General features: G+C 40.7%; 1 protein-coding gene and 1 pseudogene across 5 annotated transcripts in view; one reads left to right on the top strand and one right to left on the bottom strand.

The window, feature by feature from the left end:
• Positions 1–21,686, top strand: part of Hs6st2 (heparan sulfate 6-O-sulfotransferase 2) — a 295,764-nt gene that overhangs the window by 129,901 nt on the left and 144,177 nt on the right. The gene's annotated exons all lie outside the window — the stretch shown is intronic.
• Positions 9,114–21,686, bottom strand: part of Mrpl30-ps3 (mitochondrial ribosomal protein L30, pseudogene 3) — a 65,629-nt pseudogene continuing 53,056 nt past the window's right edge.

The following is a 21,686-nucleotide window of genomic DNA, read 5'->3' as shown; positions in this document are numbered from 1 at the left end:
TGAAAATATTTAAATGAATGCTATACTTATGGGTATAGCTACAAAAGAATTTGAAAGCAGGAATTGGAATAAATACTTGCTAACCTGTGCTCACAGCAGCATGTTTTATAATAGCCCAAAGGGGAGAGAAATCCAAGTTTTCATCAGTGGATCAATAGATATACTAGCATGTATAAAAGGGGCTGTTAATCAACCTTAAGAAGGCGATATATCTTGATACATGCTATACCTTGGGTGTACCTTGAAGTTATCATGCTAAGTGAAACAGCAGGCCATAGAAGCAGGTTACTCTTTGATTTCTTACATCAGAGGCATAGAGTTATCAAATTTATAGAGGCAAGAAATAGACCAGTTATCATGGGAGGATGATGTATTGGGAATTATTTTTGAGTTTGGTAAGATAAAAAAGCTCTGGAGATGATTGTTAGTGACATCTGGTTGCTTGACGATATGAATATACTTAGTTTCCACTGAACTGTATAACTCAAGTTTGTTAAAAGGGTAAGTTTCATTATATCACCTTGTTTTACACTTCTGTTCCTGGTTCTACAGCCCATACCTCTCCCCCACCCCCCAATATCCATGAGGATGTCCCCTACTCCCACCCCACCCACCACACCAGACCTCTAAACTTTCTGGGGCCTCCAGTCTCTTGAGGGTTAGGTGTATCTTCTCTGACTGAAACCAGACCTGGTAGTCTTCTATATATGTGTGACTCATATCAGCTAGTGAGTGTATGCTGCCTGGTTGGTGATCCAGTGTTTGAGAGATCTCGGGGGTCCAGGTTAATTGAGACTGCTGATCCTCCTACAGGGTTCCCCTCCTCCTCATCAGCTTCCTCCAGCTTTTCCCTAATTCAACCAGAGGGGTCAGCAGCTTCTGTCCATTGGTTGGGTGCACATATCTGCATCTGACTCTTTCAGCTGCTTGTTGGATCTTTTTTGAGGGCAATCATGATAGGTCTCTTTTTGGGAATGCCCCATAGCTTCAGTAATAGTATCAGGTCTTAGGGACTCCCCTTGAACTGGATTCCACTTTGGGCCTCTCACTGGACCTTCTTTTCCTCAGGTTCTTGTCCATTGTCCTTGTCCATTTTTGTCCCTGAAGTTCATTCAGACAAGAATAATTATGCGACAGAGTTTTGACTGTGGGATAGCAACCCCATCCCTCACTTGATGCCCTGTCTTTCTGCTGGAGGTATGCTCTACAAGTGCACTCTCTCCACTGTAGGGCATTTCATCTAGGGTCCCTCCCTTTGAGTCCTGAGAATCTCTCACTTCCCAGGTCTCTGGTACACCCTGGAGGGTCCTCCCAACCTCCTACCTCTGATGTTGCCTGTTGCCATTCTTTCTGCTGGCCCTCAGTTCTTTAATCCTTTCCCCCACCCAATACCAGATCATGTTCCCTTCTCCACCCCCTGCACTCCCTGTCCCCTTTCCCTCCCAGGTCCCTCCGTCCCTCCTTGTGGTTGCTTTCTTCTCCTTCCCAAGTAGGACTGAAGTGTCCTCACTTGGGCCCTTCAGCTTGTTGGCCTTTTTGGGTTCTGTGGACTGTATCTTGGGTATTCTGTACCTTTTGGCTAATGTCCACTTACTAGTGAGTACATACCATGCACCTCATTTAGTCTGAGTTTCCCTGCTCAGGATGATATTTTCTAGTTCCATCTGTTTGCCTCGAAAACTCCGGATGTCCTTGTTTCTTTTTTTTTCTTTTATTGGGTATTCTCTTTATTTACATTTCAAAGTTTCTGCCTCAGGAGTCCCCCAGGCCCCCTCACCCTGCTTCTATGAAGGTTCTCCCCCACCCTCCCAGCCACTCTTTCCTGCTTCCCTGCCCTGGCATTCCCGAACATGGGGCATCAAGCCTTCACAGGAACAAGGGTCTCTCCTCCCATTGATGCCAGACAATGCCATCCTCTGCTACATATGCGGCTGGAGGCATGGGTCAGTCCATGTGTACAGCCTGGTTGGTGGTTTAGAACCTTGGAGCTCTGGGGTGTCTGGTTGGTTGATACTTGTTTTTCCTGCTCCTTTAGTCCTTTTTCTTTGAGCTTGACCACGTTCTTTCTGAGTTGTTTACAGCCCAAAACAATGGCATCTCCCACATCTGACAGCTGAGAGGTTCTGACTGTTTTAGTAATGTATATGAGCTTTACAAATCCCTGCCTGGGTCCTCATTTACTGGCATTCAATTAGCCAAAGAAAGTCACAAGACACCTCCAAGAGCTCCCACCCAGGAGAGCTGTGATTCAGTTAAGTCGCACATTCTTTCTTGGTAGTCTTTCTTTCTTGGTGGTCTTTATGTAATTGTAAATGATTAATATGAATGAAAAACAATAACATGGAGTACTCATTCACAATATAGCTTGATAAGATCATTCCTTCCACTAAATGCAGGAAGAGTCCTAATTGTTTTGTGTACAAGATTCAATGACTGATAGTTTTTGTTTACAAGACATCTCATTATCTAGCCTAGATTATGCCTTAGACTCCTGAAGGTCCTGCCTCAGCCTCCAGAACACTGGGGATACAGGTGTGTGCAACCCCACCCAGCTATATTTATTGTTGTTTGTCCTATGAATTAGCTGCATGAATTAGCTGCAAGCTTGTTTGATCATAGGTAGGGTAGCTCATCAGTAGGTTAAGCTGAATTTAGTTGTTCTAGGATGGTCTCAATTGGAGTAAATCAAATCTGTGCCATTGTCGCCGCCCATGCTGCACCTACACCCCAGCCCCCGAGTCTGACTACATTTGTTTTCATAGTGTGACCCAGGTCTAAAGAAACCAACATACTCATGAGTAAGAATGTACTTCAACTTTTCAAGTTTCTGCCTGTGTCCTTATTTGCATATAGCCAATGTGCCAAATCAAGTCACATGGTACAGCTTAGATTCAGTGTAGAAGGGGTCAGCACTGTTAAAGAACAAAGTACAAGGAGATAGAAAGGCCACTGATGGGGCTTATCAATGTACTTAATCAAGTACAATAGGATTAAGTAAAATATGGAAATCTGCATTTTGGCCAGTATGCCATAGTAATTCAGATGCAAGGGATCCATTGGCAACATCTTTTGAAATATTAGTCTAGTATCTCTTGCCACTAAGACTGGATCAGGCATGGTGGACTTGTCAGAAAAGTGGGAGTTATACGTGTGTATTCCTTTTTATATTCCTTTTTCATAGGTCCAGCTTATGATTCCCATGTCTTGATCTCTCAAAGGTAGAGGCTTAAACTAAAGCTGTGTATGAATTTCAATAATCTTTTATAATCATTTATTTGTTATAACAAAGAACAACTGAAGTAAAGCTGATGAAATTATTTTTTAATTCAGTCCATGGGGCACTGTTGGTTTGTTTTGTGTTGCTCTTTACAATAGGCCTCTCTGTCCAGGGGCAGCTTATAGTAACATAAATGAAACATTGAGATAGTTTATGGGCCATGTGATATGATCTCGCAATTGAAGCTATTGTTTGGATGACACCTTTCTTTGAACAGTAATTTTAGCAAATGAATATGAGCATGAAAAAATAACAATATAAGATGAAATTATAGTTCTATGCGCTTTCTGTCATGAAGGTTCTAAGATGTGGGATATATGTGTAGATATTTTCCAAGCTCAGTAAAGGCAGGACCATAACATCTTGTAACCCTGATATAAATTATGGTGCCTGCCTCATAGGCAGTGTTTAAAACACTTTTGTTTGAGTGAGTTTCTTAGATTTCTGGGGTCTATTCCGAGATTCTGAATGAATGGGATAACCAGTCTTCTTCACACTATGGTTCTGAAACTACCTGCATCGGGAACATTTGAAGAGTTGCTTTAAAACTCTATTGTTGGGCCTACCATCGTGCATTTGATCTCTGAGAAACTGTGGTTTCTTTGTTGGTGGACTGTGGAGGGTAGGTACAGCTGATACTTAATTGACACACACTTGTCTTGAGGGAGTGCCTGATAAAAGAACTACTACAGGGAAGTAAGGTATGTTCCAAGGCACTGACCTGGGACCCAGGAACATAAGACACCCAAATGAATAAATCAGGGATCTTTTAGCTATTCAACATCAATTTCCCTTTTGCTATTTTGGGGTATCTTTTTCTGGGTTGCCAAAATTTAAGCTCACAACATATTGCCATCTTCTTTATAGTAGTACATAGGAGCTCAATCTTAAACACCACACCAATGATATGACCCTGGAGTTCTATAACCTGTCATTTGCTTCTATGAACCCCTTTTCTCAATATTTTTGACAATGGAGAATTGTTATATTAGTTTTCTACTGCTGTGAAGAGAAAGACACCATGACACAGGAACATGGCAACAGACACGTGGTGCTGGAGCAGTAGCTGACAGCTTACAACTATCTACAAGCTCAAGGCAGAGAAGAAGAGGGAGAAGGAGGGAAAGGAAGAGAGAGGAGAAGAGAGAGAGGGGGTGGTGGTGGAGGGAGAGAGGACACAAAATAACTGGGAATGGATGGTGGCCTGGATTTTTGAATCTGGAAGGAAACCTCAGTAACACACCAATAACACCACACCTCCTAATCTTTTCAAAACAGTTCCATCAACTATGGACCAAACATTGAAATATATGAACCTATATGGTCTCCTCCTCCTCCTCCTCCTCCTCCTCCTCCTCCTCCTCCTCCTCCTCATCATCATCATCATCATCATCATCATTCTCCTCCTCCTCCTCCTCATCCTCCTCCTCCTCCTTCTCCTCCTCCTCCTCTTCTTCCTCCTCCTCTTCCTCTTCTTCTTCTTCTTGTAAAGTGGTGGTATTTGAAAAAAGTAAAGCCTTGTGACGTCATTGCAAATGACCTCATGAAATGATGCCTTTTCATGGCACACAGAATTTTGGTGGGGGGGTTTATGGGGGAGGAACTACAAGATCAGGAACTACAGGTCTTGGAAAATAAAAATAAATTAGGCATTCTTTCCCTGTTAGGAAGGAAGACAAGCTACCTCTGGAGGGTGTCCCCTTAGAAATGGGAAGAGGTTTGGGGGTGGACATTGTGGACTTCTCCAGAAGAGCCCCTTTTGATCACTTTTGATCACTTTTGCATTGGATCATCCCATATCTCACTCAAGTGTGATTTCCACTTAGTTTCCTGATCTTTTGGAACAAGGGAGTAGCAACAGTAATTGTTTTCAACAGTCCTACCAGGACAATATTTTAAGTGAGCAAGAAAAGATTGTACAACCTGTGGACCAACCCTGAATATACCAAGGTAGTCAAGTTTGAGTCATCTTGTCAGTTGAAATATTGTTGCTTAACATTATGACCAAATAGCTGAGATATAACAAATCAAGGAGGGAAGTATTTATGTTGGCTTGTGATTTGAGAATGCAGTCCATTGTGGCATGAAAGGCACTGCACTGGACAGTCTCTCAGCTGGAAATTCTTATTTTCTCACATCCTCCCATAATAAGAAGCAGGGAGCAGGGAACTCAGGCACTTAGTAGTTTTGCCTTTCTGTGCTGTTGGTAACCCTAGTCCACTGCATGGTGCTACACAAAATAATGGAACTTCCATCACATCTGGAGAACTCCATTGGCTTTCTCAGAGAGCAAACAGTATAACACCGAGGTGAACGGTTTCTGCTCTCTTGAGAGAGTATAAGCAAAGGGCTGTGAGGTTTCTTTAATATTCTAAGCATTTCAGGGCACTGCTCTTTTTATCGAGACCCAGCCCCCTCTGCCTTCAGTCTCTTTCCATCCTTTTACAGTGCCTGCATTTTAGTCAAAGTCATGCCTCATGACTTCTCTATTTCTGGGATGCTTGCTTTTTGTAGTGAAGAATCTATCAGCTGTTTCTTGAATCATTGCATATCTCTTAGGATGCTAACGTTTTTCAATAATGCCACACTCAGCAATTTTGCCTGCTCCAATACGCGATCCACCAAGAGCACCAGAGATTGAGGAAAGTCAGAAATTACCTTCTCTAAGCAAGAGTCCCACTGTTGTTCATTTGCTATTCCCTTCTTGCTACCAGCTCTGCTCTGTTCATCCCACTCCAGTTCTCTTTAGACTGCTTAGTATTTGATTTTAGTTATCTATGTAAGCATTAAGTATTTTTAATCTTTTGTTGAAAAGTAAGTAAAAGCCAAGTTTCAACTCTTTAGATTATAACTGACTTGTAACTTTCTCATCCTATATATTTATGTCCCAGATGTTGTTTTCACTTAGAACCATCCTGTTAATGTCATTATATTGCTGTATTAATTCAATGAACATTCAGTTGGCAATCACACTGTTTAGTAAGGGATAAATGGGCCTTGGAGTCAGTCAGAGATGTGTCTGACCTTGACTTTATTACTTTAGAGCATGATGTTTTTTGGCAAGTCATTCTGCATTTGTGTGCCTCTCTTTCCTTAAAAAATACAAGATTGTAAAAAAAAGTCTTATGCTTAAACATTAGTATGAATTAAGATGGCCCACTGAAATCACTTAGCCTGACACCTAGCATCTATCATGAACTCAAAGGGCATTTTATTTGTGATTTTTACACCAGTGAGGAATTGTACACGATGCTATACATTGCTACTCTAGTTCAAGAATTAGCTAAAGATAGCTTACAGGTAAAATCTAGCATTAGATGTGAACTGATATTTTCCACAGGTTAGAAACTTGAAAACAAAGTCAAAAGAAGAGTGCTACTTTGTGGGGAGATTTTATGAAATTGAACATTTAGTTTCTATAAATAAGGCCTATTGAAACATAGCATACTGATTCATTTGTGTATTATCAGTGTTTCTTTTCACTCTACAATCACAGGACAGGGTAATTTTGATAGGGATGGTATTATCTTGAAAACTTAAGTAGTTACTGTTGTGATTGTCCCCAACTCCAGGGCACATCAATGAGAAAGATAGTGCAAAAATAACCTTCAGGTTATCATCAGTGGCATCTCCAAACCCGTTATGATAGTGTTTCTATGTGGAGTGATTTATAAGGAAAGAAATTGCACCAGTCCTTGTAAGATAAATGATAAGAGGCTATTGTGGCATTTTTAGCAAAGGATTCTCTTTGTATCTTTGAAGAATCAAACAGAATTTAGAAAGAGGGCAACATTTGTTGTATGAGTTTATAGGTTCTCTTGTTTGACTTTTTTCCATCATTGCCTTCGCTGTGTGGAGGAGAGAATGAGTGATTAATTTCTTGTTGGAAGGTAGATTGAATTGCTCTTAGGTACACTGGTATCATAAGGAGTTGGTTCCCAATTTGGCACACTGAGGCAAAGTCTCATCTCAGCAAATATCATCATAACACCCTGCTCTTCTCCCCAAGGCAATTTCTGTAGATAAGTAGAAAATCTTAGAATATCAAGATTGGAAGGAGCCTTGGAGATGTGCAGGCATGATACACATATTAATATTGCCTTCCTCATGTAGATACAATATCCTGTTTGAAGGCAAAATATTGCACAATAAACAAGTTCATTCAATTTATTCAGCTAAGATGGCCTTCAGTGGGGGTTCATGTACTGGAACTAGATTTGAATACCCGTGAAGTATTAAATTTCATATGCTTTACAATATGTACGGCTACACAGAGAGAGGGGGGCTCAGTTTTGACTTGTGACTGGGGAGTGATAGGAATGTTTCTCATCTAGGGGCTGTTAACCCTAATGGTATGGTCTTCACATTCATCTTCCGTTTGAATCCTGATTCTAATGAAATGCCTGTTGGGTAGGCTTAGGTGCTCATGGGCTGAGGAGGATTCTGGCCTCTTTGAAGAATGTGTGTGTTTGCCTTAGCTTTGCAGATAGTCTTTTTTTTTTTTAAATACCAGCCAGATTTATAACAGCAAATCTTCAACCCCAAAATGCCTGTGCAAAGAATACAAAACTCAGTTAAAATAAATACGAGCTACACACCTAAATTGATCAAATGTACCCTAAATTATTTTATTGCCCATCTATGAAATCTCTAGCTACTTGTGACTTCTCCATGTTGGGGTGGGGGCATCTCCGTCTTCCTCTTCTGGCTCCATCTTGTCTCTCTCAGCCCTCAGTCTCATCTCTCCCCTTTTCCCCCTCCTTCCAATCTCTAAAACTTTCAGCTCCACCCCCTCCTTCAACTACCCAATCACAGGCCATAGCATTATCTGACTAATTAAGGTTTCACGTGACCTTACCTGAGTACAGGTACCCGTCTTGAGGAAGCAGAAAAACAAACAGCAATGCACAGCACATGTAACTTCTCTCTTCCTTGAGAGGGGACGAGACAGGTGGTTTTCTTCTGGCTAATAGAATGTGACCAAGATGATGAGTTGTCCATGATTGCTTTACAAACTTAGTGGTGTCCATTCCGCTAGAGTCCCTCTGGTACTGGCTTTGAAGAGGCAGCATGCTAGTTCTACAATCCCAAAGATGTGAATTCTCCCAACAAGCTCAGAATTTGGAAGCAAATCCCTGCTTACTCCTAACTCTGAGTACTAGACATTATTAGCAGAAACAGTGTATTGCAACTTTGTGAGACCCTAAGCCAGTGCTTCTCAATCTCTGGATAGTGACCCTTTTGGGGATGAAGTGACCCCTTCCCAGAGGTTGTCTAGAATCATTGGAAAACAGAGATATTTACATTGCAATTCACAGCAGTAGCAAAATTACATTTATGAAGTAACAATGAGAACAGTTTTATGGTTGGAGATCACCACACCATGAGGAACTGCCTTGAAGGATCACAGCCTTACCAAGGTTGAGAACCGCTGGTCTAAGCAGTCTACCCAGCTGGGCTACAGCCACTCTTCTTCCTCACAGAAACCATGAGGAAGCATATGCTTTAAGCAGCCTTTCCTTTGTAACAACAGGGGATCCTACAGGAGGTCCTCAGGAAATATGCTGCCCTTGCTTGAACTCCTCAGAGCTTAGAACCAAGATAAACCTCCTTGCCCAATAAGCTACTCAAGCAACTGTCAGTGTCAGGGGCCTAATGGTAGCTGTTCAAACAATGCTGTTTTTGCCCACTATCAAGTAAAATTCTTAGGGGACAAAGGGAGAGCACTGAACCAAGTGATAACATCAGACTCCGTTAGCGGAAATGACTGGATTAACACACGTTAATGAGAACGGTTTCCTCAGTAAGTGCATCTGTGAACTGAATCTGCGTGGCATCAGGGCTTTGCTTCCTGCTCCACAGGCTTCAGATGCCACTGCACCACCAACTCCCCAGTGCTCTTGAGGCACCTTCTGGACATGGTCTCTTCTGTGGGAAGTCCCTGTGGCAGCTTCAGGGGGTGGATGCCTATCAAGTGTTTAATGAGGTTCAGCTTTGCATTCACCGATGGGATGTTCTAGTGAATTTGAGAGTTGTCTGCCTTCTGCAGTCTGAGCATCTTGATTGCATCTTTTCCCCAGTATGGCCACCTCTTTGAACTTCTTATTCTTGTAACAATGTGCAGTTTTTTGAGGGTTCTGTGGGTCCCCACCACATTTTTCATGATCTTTAGGTCTAGGCTGAAACAGTTTATGTGCAATTCTTGATCTGTTACATTTGTGACGAATCCACTCCATACTGATGAGAGATTCTGCACCTTTCTTCACAGTCTGAGTCTGCCTGAAGGCCTCTGAAATACTGAGTACAGAACCCCCAGCCATAGGTGTGGTAATTCGTCTCTTCACAGGTGGCGACCTCTGTCCACTCTGAATGTCCCCGAAGCCAAAAGGAGTGGAATGGAAGCCACAGATAATCTTTTTCTGTCAGTGAAGAGAATGTGGCTAGGAAAACTGTCGGCGGGAGTTGTAATTAGGTAGTCATGAAGGGAATAAAGGGACATCCAGGAAACCTGATCTTTCTGAAATCCCAGGCCCTCTGGCATCTCCCTGTCTCTTTATATGCTGTATTTTAGGGTTCCAATCTCGTAGGACTATTGAGGTAATGCATACTTTAAACTTTGAATTTCCTGAGTTATGCTCTGTAATTCTGGTTATACGTAGCACATAAAAATAACAAGTGCCAACAAAGGCCAAAAGTGATCCCATGTATATAAAACTGATACTCCAAGTGTTATATATATATATATATATATATATATATATATATATATATATATATATACACATATATGCATATACTGCAGATTCCCTTTCTTCTTCCTCCTCCTCTTCCTTTTATACCATTTCACTAAATGACCCGGTCTCTCACTTCAGCTCAGCACATCTGGATTTAGAAGACTGTACCTGCGGTATCTGGCTTTCTTTCTTTTTTTTTTTTTTTTTTTTTTTTTGTGTGTCCCATGGCAAGCCCACTAAACACCTGACGTGGACAGTAGTAACTGATAACGTTATATAGCTGAACTTAATTTGTACACTGTAGTGATAGATTTCCATTTTCGTCAGATTTGAATCTACTGTAAAAATCTGCTTATCTCAATGCATTTTTAATGCTCTAGATTACTATTTTGTAGGAATTGCAACATGTAGTCTGATGACTTCAGCCAGGATCATTCTGAGAAAACATCTGTGGCTACCAGCTTCTGGGCTAGGTGGTGTGTGGTGTCCAGGGATAGGCATAGGTTAAACTTGTAGATAGTATGAACCAATATGGTAGACAGGGGGAAGCAAGCCATTGCTACATTGAAATTTTGACAACTCCCAAAAGCATTGTGTAGACCCCCCCAAACTCAGAAACAAAGGTTGAATAAAAAAACTGTGTCAACAGTCCTTCTGACATATTTATTTATTGGCATTACACGTTCATAATGGGGCACATTATTACAGGTGTAAATAAAGCCAATACTTTTAGTTCACTATTGATTTTGATTTTCAAATTGTCAATGCACTTTTGATTTAATAACAAAAACAATAGTTTGGTGTTTATGTTCATATAGTAACAGTTATGTGGTTGGCCAAAAGACCTTTCTGTTTTCAGTAATTTTTAAGTACAAGTTATCATGTTTTAACTACGTAATTTGTGCCAGGATTTTGCAAATTATCCACAAACATTATCTCATTTAATGCCACTGATAATTCTGTGAGCTGCATAACTCTTTTATCATTGTTTCTTAAGACATCTAATGCTATAATTCAGACTGTTCTAATGCACATGATCCTCTGATTCAGGCTCCTGAGTTCTGGGATTATAGGTGTGTGACACTATGTCTGGCTTGGATTGCTATTTTCACATGAATGTAGTAGATGGCGAAGCTGCCTTGGGGAGAGGTCACTTCTCTGAAACAGTCAACTGGCAGCTCTGAGAAGAGATGTCTGCCATTCCATCGTATAGTTTTGCCATCATAGCTGGAGACTTTGGCTGGCCATTCTTTTGGGAGTGTGCCCATTAGGTGCTACATTGCAGATGTGTGAGACCTCGAGATCTAGGTGTAATACGAAACTGGGTTAAAAGGTTACATTTCCTAGGAGACTAGAAAGGCCTAAGTGGAGAACGAAGGTTTCCATGGTAGGGAACCATTGAAAGTAAAATCAAGACAAGACACTGGCTTCTTATCAAACCTAGTAGAGAACATCAGGCCTAGAAGAAACAGAACACTCATAACAGGGCAGGAGTAGCTATGGGCCTTTCCTGACTTTCTTTGAATGCCCATTTATCCTGCCTTCCTTCTCATAATAGTAGAATAGTCATTCTTCACGATGGTGATCAGCATTCTCCTGGGAAGGGAGGAAGAGGAGTTAGATGAGTAGGTTCACTAATAAAACAGTATACTCCAGGCCTCTTCAAATACTGCTTGATGACTCTAGTGAATAGAGAGAATTTGAGTCCTTTTCCACCCTGTGGATGGTTCTCCTGTAGTCATTGGGCCTTCTGTAATTCTTGTCCTGACAACCCTATTTTAGATTGGGAGACCGAGACTTTTATGAGACTAGACTAAAACCTAGTGGCTCAGAAGTCAGCGGGGGAGGTAGCTTCCTGATGTATCCTTCCTTCACTTCTTTTGGTAAACATGCCCCAGTGTGAATTTTCCACCTGTTACTGCTGGATCCTCATGCAAATGTTAGTAAAAGTAACTCGTAACTTGTAGTAGTATAGATGTTGGGCTCAATTTTTTTTGAACCTCCAAATTTGCTTTGGAAGGAAGATTTCTTTTCCTGAGAAAGTGCTACTATATCCCAGTCTCCCCTTCATCTGTGAAGTTAGAGAGAAAGCAGGCAACAAGCCGGCTGTGCAAGTAGACCATAGACATTGAGGCCCAGGAAAAGACACACGGGACCTTCTCATTGAGGAAAATGTCAGTGACTGTCAAGGAAATGTGGCACAAGCCAATTAGGATTATGTTACCCTCATTGTGCTGCCTGAATTTTAGGCAAAAAAACAATGAACATGTTACATAAATGACTCTCATTGCTTTTGCAAGTTTAAGGTTTTAAGTTTCTTCTCTTGGTGAGTTTTTCATTAAATAGAACAAACACATGGTAATTTTCTCTAGTAGTATGTATGGCTATACACATCCCCTCACCAACTTTACACAGGCACGCGCGCGCGCGCGCACACACACACACACACACACACACACACACACACACTATCAGTGAGGTTGTTTTTCTAATTGCATGTATGCAGGTATTTTGCAACACAAGCAATATTAATTATATTCATCCCAAAGAGGTCCCAATTAAAATCTATAAATCCCCTTAAGTCTCTATAAAATCCCCACCAACCATCTAAGAATTTAGCATTAATAGTAACTCCAGAGAGTAAAAACATCTCTTCATGTATGTCTCTCTGATGGATCGTTTCTTGTTATCAATTTAAAAATCCATATATTTAATTGGATCCCTTAGGTATCTATGAAAGAAAAATACCAATGGGATTTTTTTTACTTGCTAGGATGGTGCCATAGAGCATCTTCCAGCCATTCTTTGTTTCATTTCCTCTGAGGAGGCACAGATTTAATAGTTCCATGTAAGCATAAAACTATTCTGTGAGCTTAACATTACTGTATCCTGAAGTGCAGAGAGCAGGAGTTCTCTGGGAGAGTAGAGATTTAAACATGTAAAGATCATACAAAATCAAGGCCTTTTTACTCTTGGTTCTCATGTTGAGCAGAAGGTAGAATATCAGGGCTATTTTGCCCTGAAACACTCTGGTTGAAAGGCTCCGGCTATTGAAAATTTAAGGTCTTGCCAAATCCTCTCTTCAAATTAAAAAAAAAGTCAGTATTTTTGTATACTTTGTTTTATAATCATAATCAACATTCAATTTCCAAGGCAGTGAAACTAATCAAAGAATATCAAAAGATGAAGCACAAAAGAGGGTGTAGAATGCGCTGCAAATAAAATGGGGCTGAGCAAGAAAATAGGAGATTGTTTGTAACCATGGAGTTCTTTGGGAGGTGTTCATTTCTATAAGTCAAACTCTTGTGACAAGGGATGCTAGAATTATCCCTTGAATAAACAGAATCAGTAGTCGGGAACAATGCTACAAAGTTGCCAAGTTTGTTGAAGCCTTTCTTTCTATGGTATTTGAGTGTTTGGGGGATATTCCTCCCTGTGGCGATGGGACTAGACTTATAGCCTGTAATTTGGAGCCTGTAATCATAACAGATGACCTGTGGGGCCAAGAAGCATATGCTTCTGAAACACGAGAAGCAGCAGACAACAGAGGAGATAGGAGTGAGATGCTCGATAGTAGCAGTCCATCCAGGTTCAGGTTTTTGAGAACGGGCGCTCCCTCACGTGCTTGCTCACCTTAAACTTTACAGCACTGTAAAGAGTGTTGTCTTTCCCATGGTATTTAAAGACACATTGAAAGTAGTGTTTCTTGAAAACTTTTGAATTGCACTGGGCATCTCACAACAGTTCATCATCTGTGATGTCTCCTACTGTCTATGCAAGGCAGATGAAAACCTTGGCATGTGTGCTACTCTTAGAAACAGTCAGTGGCAGAGGAACAGGCAACAGCTCACAGGTAAAAGAGGGCACAATGTTCCACAGCACGCTGGTGCTGAAAATGCCTCCCAGTGAAAGTTGTCAAGACTTACAGCCTCCTGTGCAATAACACTGGCCTATTCTATCACATGTCATCTGTCTAATTAGGGACCCTTTCAGTCAGATAAGCCTTGGCAGCAACATTGATCCCAAATTCACGACCAGTTTTTCTGCAATGACTCTTGAGACCTTGAAACCTACTTTTTGTTAATGAGGCTGACGTACTTTAAGTTTTTACCTTTGGGTCCATATCACATAGACAGTGTAAACTCAATGTGGCACCTTGGTTTTTCTGGTAAGCCACTTGAAAAAAAATCAAAAGATTCCTAACATGAAGGGCACACATTGCTCCTAGTCTAGTGCCTGAGCGAATGGAATTGCAAGAACTCTGTGATGTGGAATGATGCTACTCTCATAATTTATTCAACAAACATTTACTAAGCACTTACTCAAGGTCAAGCCACTTGTCAGGTTCTGGAGAGAAATCTTACCCTTGAGGAGATCACAGTCAGCTAAGAGAGATAAGCAGTAAACAGGTAATTATGCAACAGTCATGGATGTGCTGGCAACTCTGTCCCCTGAGTGCTTGAGGATTGTGGGTGCCTGGGGCAAAGTCAAATCTCCATGGGAAGAATAAGAGGCCTGTTCATTTTGGACTTTACATTAGCCAAAAGCTAAAGAATTGCCTTCTAAATAAGCAAAAATTGTATAATGTTAGCTAAAAAGATATGTTTGTAGTGGTTCGCTGAATTTTTTTCTCTCTCTAAAATGACTAATGATAGGTTTTGTGCTTCCAGAGTACTAAAAATAATAAAAGTGGAACAGACTAGCGAATACAGGAGCATATCAGTATGCTGGGAAGCCCAATTCATAATACACAAATAATTGCACCTTCAAAATATAAAGGAAATAATAAAACCAAAATAGTAAAAAACTATGACAACTAAGGCTTGTAAATAAGACAGCATACACAATGTATAACAAACAATGATTTGTGCAGACAATATCCACTGTGAGAATCATACTGAGAAAGCCAGTTACTTTCTGACCTTAATTCCCTAGTCGGTACGATGGGTGGTAGGTAGGCATCCCAGTCTTAATGTTTCCATTCTTTCTGAAGCTGATGGAACCTTGGATTTCCCCTGTGATGCTGAGTGTATCATGCTAACTGAGTGTATCCTGATCACAGTATCAGTAAGTTTCCTTCTCAGTTCCTTCACTACACATACCTAGGCAATGCTTTCTCAGGTCAGTCAGCATTAAGGCGAGTGTCTGGCGTGTTCTGAAGGGAAGGCAGCCCTCCCCCATGGGCATAGGCTTCCTTTTTTTTTTTTATTTCTTTTTTCGTTGTGGCTTTTAGCCTTTCTCTTCTCAGCCTCTCCCTTTGGATAATCAATTGGAATTCATTTATTTTTCCTTACCTCTTTTCCTATGTTCCTACTTTCTCTTCATGCACACATGTGCTCCCACAAGTATACACATTCCATAATGATCAGCAGAGAGAAGGAATATGGTCTAAATTCCTATTTCACTCAAAATCTCAAAATTATGGATGTACTTTTATACAGTTTCACATTAAATGGAATTCCATAATCCTTGTCAAATTTCAGACAGGATTGAGAGCCCAGAATTCCAGCAATGATGGTGTTCTTGGCAGGCACTTTTACAGGGTGGTAAGGTAATCAATCCTTCTGAAGCTAGGCAGCCTAAAGGCTTCAGCCTTCATCTGTCTTGGAACTGGAAGGGTCTTGGTATTACGACTTCCACCTTATGACTTAGGCTTAGCATGTTTTATATACCCATTACATGGCTTTCTCCATGCATTAAGTACCTGTCGCAATCACAGCGAAAGACATGAAAGACTAATTGAGTCTTTCTGTCCTTTTAGTACTCAATAAGAAGAGACTTCTTGGAACTGGACTTAGTTTTATTCCTTTGAATTGAACCCAACACCTACCTTCAGGCTGGGTGTATTTACTCTCCCAGAGTCCAATTTTAAAGGACAACCAAGTGGGCTAATTAGGCCTTTTCTCACTCAAAGAATATAATACAGCGTGTTTACCAATCCACTCCTTCACCTCTGTCCCAATTTCCCTTTTCTATCTATCATTTTGGCCCTTTATATTAAGCTCTTGGTTTTGAAAAGAAAGTGTGGCAGTGCTTTCTCGCCTGCTGACAAAATAGAGAGTAATTGGCTCCACAAGATCCTTGCATCTCCTGTCCCTTTCATAGACCTTAACAGCTCTGTTGCCTTTGCTCCATGGATGGGCCTGCATCTGTACCTTAAAGTGGGAGGAATGGTAAAAAGTACTTGTTAGAGCCCAGGGATCCACTTGCAACAGAACTCCTGTGGATTCTAATAATGACCATCTGGCTAGACGCCTCTGAAGATGCCTCAGTTAAGGCCCATTCGCTGAATGGACCTTTGTTTATTTCAAAGCCACACTGCTGTTCCAACCTGAGCATTACATTTTGCATGATGGGCACTTGTGGTACAAGTGAAAGCTCCTTAGAAAACCCTCCCAGGAAATTTATCAGTCCCTGCGTGATTGCTGTTTTCAATGCATCTAGGACACAGCCATTCCCTTTCATTGAAAATATACAGTGGGCACTTAGACAAACCCTAGGCCAGCTACAGCCATGGAACCGTAAAGCGAAACAAAATGAAAAGAGCAGGAGATGGTATCTAGGTAGTGGGAGGGAGTTGATAACTGGGATGGTAGAATATTCATAGTTAACTAGCTTTCATAAGTGCAGAAACAAGTTAGATGTGATTGGCAGATCTCTAGACAAGCCATTTCTGCCCAGCAGAAGGGAAACATCAAGAGGCCTCTCAGTACTGCCTCACATTTGACCCTAAGTATCTTTCTGTTCATAAATGTTATTAGGTTTTGAGAATACGTTGAGAGTAGTATATAGTACTTTCCTTGCGTCATCTCTTCTCATGCTCCCAGATGCTGTGAGACAGAGGATATTATCCCCATGTTACTAATGGCAATGCAGACACTTACATGTACATTGATGAAGATAGCCAGCTAGGAAGCCACAGAGCTCAGGCCTGATCCCTCTGCCTTTGAAGCCTTTATTCCATATCTACGATTTGGAAATTCTAGCAAGCAAGGAAAGATGCTTGCAAATCGACAAAAGGGTCATACTTTCTCTTGGGAAAGGCTATCTATCCTGTGTACTATATGTCCTGGGCAGCCAGGCAGATCTGGCTGAGCATCCCTGGAAGTGCAAATTCATGGGTCTCTTAAAAGGGATCCTTCCAGCTAGTTCATATTACTTCAGCCACCATTAATGTAGTTGAGGATAAGCAAAGACACAGTGGTGACATTGAACACCAGCAGCAAATTCTACGTGTCATTCACTTCCCTGAAAATCTTCTGGAAGTGGGAAGAAGCAGTGACCTCAGCCAGGGATGGGATTGGAAAAAAAGTGGAAGACAGAATTCTGTTTCTATCACTTTAACACTTTGCCTTTCCTATAAATTTTGTCTAAATTCCCTTTGTCCTCCTTCTACTTCCTGTAAGTTTTTAGGGAGTATCAGACTAGGATTTCATCCAGAAGTAGAATTAAAGATCATAAGACACCAGCCCCCCAGACAGGATGCTAATCTTATAATGGCTCCCAATACCTTAAGGCAGTGAAAAGGGCTAAGTGTATCTTAACTGACACCACAGTTAGCTCTTGAAAACCAAGGTTTGTGACTGTGACCAACCCTTTCCCATTAGCCATTGCCTGACTGTTGTAAAAAATGAACTGAGAAGATGTGAAAATATTTCAAATGCTAATGCCCCACATACGCGGAAGTGATTACAAGAAAGTTAAGTACAGAGAGTCACATAATTGACATTATCCTTTTTATGAAAGAAAATTGGTGCTGGCCTCCATGGTGGTGGACAGGCTTCCTCATTCTCAAAGCACATTTCCAAGCTCAAGTGCTACATTTTTGATATGAGAACTAGTTTGAGATTTAAATGAACCCTGTCTCTCAAGACACAGCTTTGCATCTATTTTGCATTCAAATTTATTTATCTGGAGACAAACTTGTGCATTCTTTAATTCTACTCACAGCATAGGCAAGCCGACCAAATGAGGTGCTGATCCAGCAAAACGGCAAGTAACCTTTTGCTTTCCCGAAATTGCTAATTTTACAAATGGCAGAATGTTGAAACATGACACGGAATATCTATTTTACTAGAATCTGGCAAAATGGGCACATATGGTCTTGTCAAGAAAGAATCAAATGCAATTCCAGGATTCTAATTAAGTAGTTGAAATTCTGAAAGGAAGAAGTTAACAGGAACCAAGTCAGATTTAGGCTGCTTTTCCTTAGCTTTCTCTTGGGCTCTTCCCATGGCCCATTATTGAGAGCATAGATTCTTACAGAGTATTTACAGTGCAAAATGTTTAATTGTAGGAGACCAAACATTTTTTATTTGGCATCGCTACACCATACTGAGGGTAACATACATCACAGACTGTAAGACGTCCAGGTGAAGCCAATATTTCTGCATAAATATTTAGCTTGACACCTGCCCCCAGTGAATGTGTACTTGATACCAACTCCCTGGCCGACCAGCCAAGATGAAGGATGAACAGGGGAACTGCAGCTGAGCAAAGCACTGTGGAGGAGCAGGAATTGAACAAAGGCCTTGTGTCTGCTAGGTGATAGGTCTAGCCCAGAACCAGCGACTTAATCTTCCTTCCTTTCAGCACCTTTTCACTTGAAGGGAGAGGCCATATCATTTCTTTTCTTCGGAGACTGCCATCTAGCATAGCAATTGGCATGCTAAAGACAAGCTGATTTGAATTGCAGTCGCTGTGTCTCAGAAATGTTCCCAGGGATTCTCTGAGCTTCTGTACCCTAAAAACAGTCCAAAGGTAGAAACAGCGCAAACCTCCTTCCACTATAGAATATATGTATACATATGCGTGTGGTAGGTATATGTAATATGCTATTATTAACCAATAAACAGATATCAATATATGGTAATGCATGGATGAGACATGTACACATTACCATTACCAAAACCCAGTGTAAGTGTTTGGTGCCGCTGATATGAGGTATGAGAATAATAAAATTTATAGGAAAAGATGGCAAACTGAAGGTTGTCAGATGATAACAAAGATTATTAGAAGATAGCTGAAATTATGGATTAGGGGGCAGCTTTTGAAATGTTTTTAAACTGATGGCAGTAATGTGTGCATAGATTTATACTAAAGTACTAAAAATCTTGAATTGTACACTTCAAGTGAGTAAATTGTACTTAGGCATGTAATCCCAGCATGGAGACTGAGGCAGGAGAATCATGAGTTTAAATTTACTTTACATTGATTAAATTTATCTATTTCTATTAATGTATTATATAAAAATGACTGCTGGCTGACGTGTACACTAGCAGTCCATCCATTAGTGAAATCTCAGCAAATGGTGGGCTCCTAATCCTTTGCCTGTCTCCATATCTTGGGACTTTCAGGTTTCTCCCAGCCCAACTTGCAGTTCCCTTTTTAGTTCCCATACCCAGGATGAAGTACTCCCAATGAAGAACTGATGCTGTGGCCACACACCTATTGGCTTAAAGCTGTGCTTCTGTACTCATCTAACTCTGTCCGTGTGCACAGATGCTCTTCTTCCCATTCTCATGTTCCAGGGCCTGGCAAAACCTCAATCGAGCTACTGCCTTGTGGGACTGAGATATCCTGGAATTTGGTTATCTCCAGGAATGCAGTAATTCTATTAATGAAAACAGCTGCCACAAAGCAGTTTTCAAGTTTTATATAGAAAACTGTCAGTTTGAAAAGAAAAAGGAGTGGATGCTTTTAACCCTCATTTAATGTGATCAACTTAAAATACAGAGTTATACATGTTATTCATTAGACCCCCTTTGGACATAGTTTTAAAAGAAAAAGAAGAAAAACATTTTGAATGCTTCACTCCCCCAAACTACTTCCAGCTTTTGACTTCGTTCCAAAGTAAGAAAATATTATTTTGAAGCATGAAAAAGACATACTCTTGCAAACTGGGTGCTAGTACTTGTTTTTATTTTGTTGAAGCCGAATCTCATTATGTAGTCAAAACCAAGAACCATAAGTCTGCCTCATCCTCCTAAATGCTGGAATTACATGCATAAGCCATGTTAACCAGCTCAGATGGCGTCTTCTAATTATTAATAAACATAAATCGTTTTTATTAAAAACCCCATCAGTAACCATATATCATCACATTGCAATCAAAATTGTGAACAGTATGCTAGAAGTTCATGCCAGAAAGCAATGTGTATTTATATTTCAACTAAAAATACTTACTTATTCATAGAAAACGTGGCTATTGTGTAGGACAATGTTGATAAGGGTAAAGATTATCTCAAAAATGGACCAAGTTCTCATATCAAAATGCTGTCTAATGACAGATGATCGTCACCATTCCATGTCTTTGAACATGGATATATCTTACCATTAGATTTTCTTTGGAGTGGTTCACAACTCTTTTAACAGAATTTTAAAAGTCAATGTGAAATGTTGAGTTTAAACCACTTCCAGACACCCTTACTGCCCTCAGTACCCAGAGAACTGCTACTTTTAGCACCAAATACTTTTAGTGTGTACTTTCTTGATTCATTCTTGGCTGGAAAGAGTCATTTTGCAAACGACAGGGAAACGAGCCAAATACCGAGTCTTCAGTGCTTCGTGCAGAGCTGATATAGTTTCATGACTGAATACGTGTGTCCTGAATGGCTGAATCAATGGATGAATGGAAGGATGGATTGATAAGCATATCCTCTGTTTATTAAAAAGAACTTCATAGCACATCATTTGATCATGGTCCACGCTATGAAAAATGAAAACTAGATTTGGCAACATCTTGTATCAGGGGTCTCTGGCCTATTTAGAGAATGAAATGTTAAAGTGGAGCTCTAAAGATACTTGGGAGCTAAGACTAACAAAGTTGAAGATCAAGCCCTGTTAGAGACAACATGTCCATCTATGTAGCTAGGACAAGAAGAGTAATAAAGGAACAGAAATCAAGGAGAGGAATAATCTGAAAGAAGGAAGAGATTAACAGGGATTAAAGGAGCACCTTTGAAGATAGGTAGGCATAGGCAGCAAGCAGCTCCTGAGTCACCCGATATTTCTGAGCAAGAAAATATCAAGTGTGAAACCTTAGCAATTTGAATCATTCATCCCCCCTAGTAATGGCACATTTTCAGGATTTTACGGTAAAAAGTAGTATATTGGTTCTGAGAATTTCTTACACAGATTGTTATTTCAACTTCAGCATTGGATAGAAGTCCTGCACATCACATAAGTTCGAAGAAAGACATAGAGGTGAAGGAAGGCTGAGAGTGATTAAATTCAACCTGCATTTTACAGCTAAGAAACGGAACATTGATGGCTGCAAATGTTTAAAGCAATGTTGCTGTGGTTCAGAGTGCATGCCTTACACTGTCTCATTTAAACCCCAGCACTAATTCATGAGAGAAAATTCTGTGAACCAATGCATAGATGGGAAAACTGAGGCATAAAGAGATTGATCTTCTCGTCTCTGCTGTTATAAACGTTGAGCCCAGCCATCATAACGGATCAAGAATAGGTATTTGAGGGGGTTGGGGATTTAGCTCAGTGGTAGAGCGCTTGCCTAGGAAGTGCAAGGCCCTGGGTTCGGTCCCCAGCTCCGGAAAAAAGAACCAAAAAAAAAAAAAAAAGAATAGGTATTTGAATGGAATAGACATAGTACAGTGACATTTCTTCAGTTCTAAAGTCAAACTCTGTTACTCGCTGTGTTGTATGTTTACAGC

This window comes from Rattus norvegicus, chromosome X (genome assembly GCF_021556685.1).
Source record: "Rattus norvegicus strain SHRSP/BbbUtx chromosome X, alternate assembly SHRSP_T2T, whole genome shotgun sequence".
Taxonomy (NCBI): domain Eukaryota; kingdom Metazoa; phylum Chordata; class Mammalia; order Rodentia; family Muridae; genus Rattus; species Rattus norvegicus.
The sequence above is the reverse complement of the archived record's forward strand: the minus strand, read 5'-3'. Positions and strand labels throughout refer to the sequence as shown.